The following is an 8,446-nucleotide window of genomic DNA, read 5'->3' on the forward strand; positions in this document are numbered from 1 at the left end:
TGCTAGATAGGAACTTTGGAGTGATTCTTCATCGCACGTTTAGGGATTGTTATGTGATGCAATTATATTAGCATTGCTAAGAGCCTGCACTAGAGAAAGTATGGACCCGAGGCCTCATTTTCAAACATTGCAATACCATTTGTGCTCACTTTTGTTCCGAGCTGCCTTGCTGTTTTTTGTTGTTCCTATTAAAAATATAAATATGTACTATCATTACTACACTTGTATCAGCATCTCTGCGCTGAACAAGTGCCCCTATACAATTTAGCATTGTATTTGGTGTGTTGGGGACACAATAGACTTTTTATTATTTGGTTGCAGGGATATTTGAGAGAGTTCATATTAATCCTACGCCTCCCATGGATTGATAAACCTTAGGTCATCCACTTGAGGGAAAATTGCTACTGTCATACAAAACTCTGTACTTGGAGGCCCAACACAAGTCTACGATAATAAGTTGTGTAGTAGACATCTGGTGACGACCTTAATAAATCAAGTAGTCAGCTCACACACTTTTTAGGTACACAAGTGCTCAAATTCCTGAATATTTATTGCCCAAAACATATGATCAACCCCAGGTACATTTATTAGATTTTGATCTGAGGCTATTCTGGTTGCTAGGATCCAACACAAGTATCCATCCTTTCCATACAGAAGAAGGTGTTGTCGAACTTACCCTCTTCCACAAAGATTTTATAGCCGCTATCAATTTTGTTGGAGGGGAATTACAGAGTTCGCCCTAGTGTTGCCTAACCATTCGATCGAAGATGCCATACGCGAGATCTTTAGCTACTTGTATCAATTTGCCAGAGTGTGCTTAGATACAATGGGCTAGGCAGGATGGGGGAGTTAATTAAAGTTGAGGGAGCAGGAAAGAGTTTGTTATTCACTATTGAATTAGTATGACCTATACATAATAGGGGGATGATGGTTTTGGCAGGGCCGTGAACATCATATATACCTTTTTTACTCAATCTAGAATACTGATAAAGTCCGATTGAATCATTTTGTTAACCTTTCCTTTGGATTCATAGGTAGTCCTCAAAATCGCATGTGTGCGGTGAACGCTCGAATGTAGCTAACATAAGTTTTTTCCTGGCGTGGTTGAAGGAGATGTGGCTGCTGGATGGAATGCTTCCGGGGCGCCATGATTCTTATATCAATAATAGAATAATCGAGGGCAGTGACTGACTGCATCAATCATCGCTCAGTGAGCTATTAATAGCTGCCAATAGCACTTCGCTTGCATGCAAGGTGGCTAATAAAAGCGCCATGTAGACGCGCGGAGATGCATTTTGAGTACTGGTGGTACTGGACAAGCACTAGGGGAATAATCTATTTCGTATTTCTTTCTTTCCCATCATGACTAGGAATGGGCAAATCAAGAATTTGACTTTGAATTCCGGACCTCAAAATCCTGCTCCTCATGGTGTTTCGCGATAAGTATTAGAAATGAACAGAGAAGTGGTGCACTGTGCGAAACCACATACTGGATCAATCTAGTCCGACACAAAACTGTCGACGGTGAGTAAGCGCCTATACCGCTAGCACGGTGGAGGTTCTATAGCACGTCATGAGCACCAGGAAAAAGGGACTGTTCAGCAACTCAAGTGAACCGGCCTAGCTGACTTTGGATAAAGATAAAAGGGAGAAGGATGTGAAGGTGGCCTCGTTATCCAACGTTTGGTCGGAGGACCGAACTGGGTTTTCACGAGCGTAGGCGGGTCCTGGAGTGCTCGTCAAGGGAGCTAGCATATACCCCAGGGTGATCATCACCACTGGAAGCTCACATCTCGGCAGAGTGGAATGTGTAACCCGCCTATTGTCCATGTCAACCACTGAATTTCCTGTAATCCATATCGCCTAACAGAATATAGCAGCAAGGAACAACCCACCCATACAGACAACCTGCGGGGAGGATGGCACTACCGGCAAAGACCGTCTTGCGAAATCGCCACAGGCGCAAAGCATGGTGGGCCTGCACCAGGGGAGCATAGGGAGGAAAGGGAGCCCATACGATGGAAGATCCATGGGAAGCCGGGTCATTTGATGGAAATATAAGGTCTGAGCAGCTCATTCATGAATAGATACAGTCAACGGTATTAACACATCGCTGCCTACACGCGAATTAGCTTCCAAGGTCGAGCAGTCTCAATTTCACTACAAGGCATGATTTTCGAATGAATGCTGGGTTGGGCCACCTCAAATGGGGTGAGGCGTATGTGGGGAGACCTGCACGTACGGTTTGCAGCAGGATCCAGCGGGCCCGTGCACACCCGACTAGAGGGACTGACAAATTAATCGAGTTCAAAACATATATTCAAGCTTTACATAATTTTGATTATTTAGAAGGAGATCACGGAGTCACTGAATGAATTACTCCCTCCCTTTCTTTCTGTGGTGCTGACCCGCTATGAGGCAGATATGACTAAGTGACATATTGAATACGGCGACAACTACAACATGTCATAGAAGGAGATAAGTTGTGGAGCCATCGACCCACTAAGACTCACGTACCTACAACTACATTCCCGAGCGGTAGTCAAACGGAGGCCTGAATGCAAGATGTCACCGGAAGGATCGACCGGATAGAGGCTAGGGAATCTTTCTTCCCATCGCGTCCTTCCTTGAGTGTCGGAGATACAAAGCGAGTGTAGTGGAAAAGAAGGGGAACTGAGTTGATCTATTCCATGGCGAAGCATCCGAAGCATAACTGCATACTCACATAATCTTCACTGAGAGAAAGGAGCATTCGGTGGAACCGGTTAACTACACTTGCTTCCTCATAGATGTGTGGGACAAAGGGCTCGTGGTACCTACTGCCCGCTCTTCATCCGCTTTGATAACCGTGTGAACGGAGAGTGGGCAGAGCAAAAGGGATGCCGATCCTCATACGGAGTCGCACACTTATGGACGATTAAATCATAGAGAAGGAACTTTTGTTTCTTTTTTCTTTTTGCTGGAAGGGTATGTTCTAACAAAAGAAAGGAGGGGTAAATAATTTGAAGAGGCGGCTCGGTAAGGATGACTGCTTTGTTGGCAAAATGATTGGGGATAGAAACCATGCGAGTGATTCTCTGAGCCGGTCTTCATTTCCAACGCCACGGGAAACAGGTCGAGATATATGACAACACCTTTTTATCTTCTTCCTTACCGGGAAGGCGTACTTCTCTTCTTCTTCTCCCCTTCAACTCCTTCCCGAACCGGAAATATAAACCATCCCCCTTTCTGTTCCATTCATTTGTGCAAGCAGCCGGGATCCAGAGCTAAGCCCCCTCCTATTCGAATTCGGGTGTGTCCTTGCCCTTTTGCTCTTCCTTCGGTTTGGCTCTACGAAGGCGCCGCCTAGACTAGGAGCCCCGCTCATATTCAAATGGTGCCCAACTTTCAAGACAATGATAGTAATTGTCGTAAAATTTCGTTGTTTGTTCCGTCGTTGACCCTATCTATGTTTCTACGATGGACCAAGAACACGCTCATTCTTCAGCCATAGAGAGACTTTTGAATTCCGAGGTACCATTACGAGTTCAATATATAAGATTGTTATTCTGTGAAATAACTCATGCTATTGATGTGGGAGCATCAACTCTGTTCCTTTGGGTTTTTGAGGAGTTGGACAAATAGTTGGAATTCCGTGAAAGAGTCCCGGGAGCCAGGATGCATGTCAGTTTCATACGACCTGGTGGAGTTGCACAAGATCTGCCTCTTGGCTTATGTCGAGAGATCGATTCCTCTAGACAACAATTCTCTTCTCGTATTGACAAATAAGAAGAGATCTCAACTGGCAACCGTATCTGAAAACAACAATTAGTGGATATTTGTACTATGACTTCACAACAAGCAAATGATTGGGGATTCACTGGTGTAATGCTAAGTGGTCGTGCGACATGGAGACATTGATAGAAATATAGGCAAGTTCCCATCAGGAACAATTGTTTTGCCTGACCCTAGAAGAGCATGCATATGTTGTGAGTGAAGATTTTGTGTGAAGCCTTGGAGACTACGTACTCGGGGCAAGGGTGAGGTTAGGGGAGACAGCGTAAGTGAGCGAATGTGTGTAAGCCCGGTCAAAGATTCCTATTCTAGGCGGGGCAGTCCATCAACCCTCAAATGGTATTGGTCCCACGGACCGTGAACGAATTCACCTCTCACCTCTAGGCACGTCGGAACTACACGAGTTTATTGATACGTCTCCATCGTATCTACTTTTCCAAACTCTTTTGCCCTTGTGTTGGACTCTAATTTGCATGATTTGAATGGAACTAACCCGGACTGACGCTCCTTTCAGCAGAATTGCCATGGTGTTGTTTTTGTGCAGAACTGAAAGTTCTCGGAACGTCCTAAAAATTCACGGAGAATTTTTCTGGAAAATATGAAAAATACCTGCGCAAAGATCCACCAAAGAGGGTGGGCCAGTGGGCCACAAGCCCTGTTGCCGCGGCCACCCCCTGGCTGCGGCAACCAAGCTGGTGGGGCCCACGTGACTCAACCGCCCCCAATCTTAGCTCTATAAATTCACTTTCGCCCAGAAAAAAATCAAAAGAGAAGATTTCGTCGCGTTTGCGATACGGAGGCGCCGCCACATCCTGTTCTTCATCTGGAGGACAGATCTGGAATCCGTTTTGGGCTCCGTAGAGGGTAAATCGTCGCCATCGTCATCATCAACCTTCTTCCCTCTCCAATTCCATGAAGCTCTTCATCGTTCGTGAGTAATCTATTCGTAGGCTCGCTGGGCGGTGATGAGTAGGATGAGATCTATCATGTAATCGAGTTAGTTTTGACGGGGATTGATCCCTAGTATCCACTATGTTCTGAGATTGATGTTGCTACTACTTTGCCATGCTTAATGCTTGTCACTAGGGCCCGAGTGCCATTATTTCAGATCTGAAATTATTATGTTGTCACCAATATATGTGTGTTTTAGACCCGATCTTGCAAGTTGTAGTTACCTACTATGTGTTATGACCCGGCATCCCCGGAGTGACAATAACTGGAACCACTCCCGGTGATGATCATAGTTTGAGGAGTTCATGTGTTCACCAAGTGCTAATGCGTTGTTCCAGTTCTTTATTAAAAGGAGAACCTTAATATCCTGTACTATCCTTTTGGACCCCGCTGCCACGGGAGGGATGGACAATAGATGTCATGCAAGTTCTTTTCCCTAAGCACGTATGACTACACACAGAATGCATGCCTACATCACATTGACGAATGGGAGCTAGCCACATATCTATCCATGTTATAACTGTTGCATGATGAATATCATCCAATCGAATCACCGACCCATTGCCTACGAGTTTGTCCCACTGCTGCTGTTACTTGTCTTGCTCTGTTGTTACTACTGTTGCTGCTACTGTTACTTGCTCTACTGCTACTACTGTTACTTGCTTTGCTCTGCTGCTGTCACTACTGCTGTTCCTTGCCACTGCTGTTACTCGTTACACTGTTGCTACCTGCTACAATTTTGATACGCTGGTCGTTGATGGGAACAGACAATTTCCGTCAACGAGAAACTTCTGGCGCCATTGATACGATAGTTAGGAATAGTCTGCCTTGTCAACATATCATTTCTGACACCATTGTTCTCATACTACTTTGTTGCTGACTCTTTGTTTGCAGATACTAATCTTTCAGGTGTGGTTGAATGTGACACATCCAGCTGCTAATACTTGACACTACTGAAATTCAGAAATTTGCCGTCTGCCAAGGCGGACGGCAAAGGGGGCTACCAGGGACGGCAAAGGCTTTGCCGTCGGTCAGCAGACGGCAAAGTAGACGGTAAAAAAAATCCGGTGAAGAGGCTCTTTGCCGTCTGCCTTCACAAAGCGGACGGCAAAGAATCTTTGCCATGAGGGGGCAGACGGCAAAATAAGTGGGACGGCATATATTGCAACGTCCCCGTTAAGTGTTAACGGCAGGCCTCCCCCCTTTGCCGTCTGCCTCCCCCCCTTTGCCATGTGGTGGCAGACGGCAAAGAGGGGAGAGAGGGGGGCAGATTCCCCCCTTTGCCGTCTGCCTCCCCCCCTTTGCCATGCGGGGGCAGACGGCAAAGAGGGGAGAGAGGGGGGCAGATTCCCCCCTTTGCCGTCTGCCTCCCCCCCTTTGCCATGCGGGGGCAAACGGCAAAGAGGGGAGAGAGGGGGGGCAGATTCCCCCCTTTGCCGTCTGCCTCCCCCCCTTTGCCATGCGGGGGCAGACGGCAAAGAGGGGAGAGAGGGGGGCAGATTCCCCCCTTTGCCGTCTGCCTCCCCCCCTTTGCCATGTGGGGGCAGACGGCAAAGAGGGGAACCAGCCCCTTTTTTACTTGTTTTTTGTTATATCCAGCATTTTTAACAATAATCAGGATATATATATATATTTGACATAAATAAATATCTTTCCGTACTCATAACCATATTAAAATAACTCTCATCCATAGTGCATACATATTATGGAAGTTACATCCGTACCAAACCATATATTACACTAGTTTCATCCACGTGCATACAAAGTTTCATATATTCATATACTACAATAGTTTCAATTCAACACATGGTACAAGAAATCATCTTCAAGCATTCCATCAACCAAGCTTCCCGTGAAGTGAAAGTAATCTGCAAAATGACAAATAAGAAAGTTAGAAAAATAATACTAGATGAAGTAGTGTATATATAGGTTACTTCGGAGAGAAATTAGCTAAGTATAGACCATATAGGAGCTAACTAAGCTAATTATGTCATTTAGGTGGAACCCTAGCTAACTATAGGAGAAGAGAAACAGAAGAAGAAGTAAAAGAAGGAGGAGGAGGAGGAGAAGGGGGAGAAGGAGAAGGAAGAGGAGAAGGAGAAGGAAGAGGAGAAGAAGAAGAAAAAGGAGGAGGAGGAGGAGGAGGAGGAGAAGGAGAAGGAAGAGGAGAAGGAGAATAAGGAGAAGAAGAAGGAGAAGGAGCGGGAGCTCCTTCTCCTTCTTCTTCTCCTTCTTCTTCTCCTTCTTCTCCTTCTCCTCTTCCTTCTTCTTATCCTTTTGTCCCCTTCTTCTTCTCCTCCTCCCTCTCCTCCTTCTTCTCCTTTTTCCTCTTCCTTGCTTTCATTTCCCTCTTTTTCTCTTCATGTCCCCTTCTTCGGGCTAAATTGGCTAAGAATGCCTTTTTGGAGCTAATTATGTCATTTCGAGGATAATTAGCTAAGTATAGGTCATTTATTATTAAATAGGCCATTTTGGAGCTAACTAAGCTAATTATGTCATTTAGGTGGAACCCTAGCTAACTATAGGAGAAGAGAAAGAGAAGAAGAAGTAAAAGAAGGAGGAGGAGAAGGAAGAGGAGAAGAAGAAGAAAAAGGAGGAGGAGGAGGAGGAGGAGAAGGAGAAGGAAGAGGAGAAGGAGAAGAAGAAGGAGAAGAAGAAGGAGAAGGAGCGGGAGCTCCTTCTCCTTCCTTCTTCTCCTTCTTCTCCTTCTTCTTCTCCTTCTTCTTCTTATCCTTTTGTCCCCTTCTTCTTCTCCTCCTTCTTCTCCTTTTTCCTCTTCCTTGCTTTCATTTTCCTCTTTTTCTCTTCTTGTCCCCTTCTTCGGGCTAAATTGGCTAAGAATGCCTTTTTGGAGCTAATTATGTCATTTCGAGGATAATGAGCTAAGTACAGGTCATTTTTTATTAAATAGGCCATTTTGGAGCTAACTAAGCTAATTATGTCATTTAGGTGGAACCCTAGCTAACTATAGGATAAGAGAAAGAGAAGAAGAAGTAAAAGAAGGAGGAGGAGGAGGAGAAGGAGAAGGAAGAGGAGAAGAAGAAGAAAAAGGAGGAGGAGGAGGAGGAGAAGGACAAGGAAGAGGAGAAGGAGAAGAAGGAGAAGAAGGAGAAAAAGAAGGAGAAGAAGAAGGAGAAGGAGCGGGAGCTCCTTCTCCTTCTTCTTCTCCTTCTTCTCCTTCTCCTCTTCCTTCTTCTTATCCTTTTGTCCCCTTCTTCTTCTCCTCCTCCCTCTCCTCCTTCTTCTCCTTTTTCCTCTTCCTTGCTTTCATTTCCCTCTTTTTCTCTTCTTGTCCCCTTCTTCGGGCTAAATTGGCTAAGAATGCCTTTTTGGAGCTAATTATGTCATTTCGAGGAGGAGGAGGAGGAGGAGGAGAAGGAGAAGGAAGAGGAGAAGGAGAAGAAGAAGGAGAAGGAGCGGGAGCTCCTTCTCCTTCTTCTTCTCCTTCTTCTCCTTCTTCTTCTTATCCTTTTGTCCCCTTCTTCTTCTCCTCCTCCCTCTCCTCCTTCCTCTTTTCCTTTTTCCTCTTCCTTGCTTTCATTTTCCTCTTTTTCTATTCTTGTCCCCTTCTTCGGGCTAAATTGGCTAAGAATGCCTTTTTGGAGCTAATTATGTCATTTCGAGGATAATGAGCTAAGTACAGGTCATTTTTTATTAAATAGGCCATTTTGGAGCTAACTAAGCTAATTATGTCATTTAGGTGGAACCCTAGCTAACTATA

General features: G+C 45.2%; 1 pseudogene; it reads right to left on the minus strand.

Annotated features, from left to right (window-relative positions):
- Positions 1-2,320: 2,320 nt before the first annotated feature.
- Positions 2,321-3,889, minus strand: LOC123408158 (annotated as a pseudogene).
- Between the last annotated feature and the right edge of the window lie 4,557 nt (positions 3,890-8,446).

The sequence above is a fragment of the Hordeum vulgare genome, chromosome 7H (assembly GCF_904849725.1).
Source record: "Hordeum vulgare subsp. vulgare chromosome 7H, MorexV3_pseudomolecules_assembly, whole genome shotgun sequence".
NCBI classification, from domain to species: Eukaryota; Viridiplantae; Streptophyta; class Magnoliopsida; order Poales; family Poaceae; genus Hordeum; species Hordeum vulgare.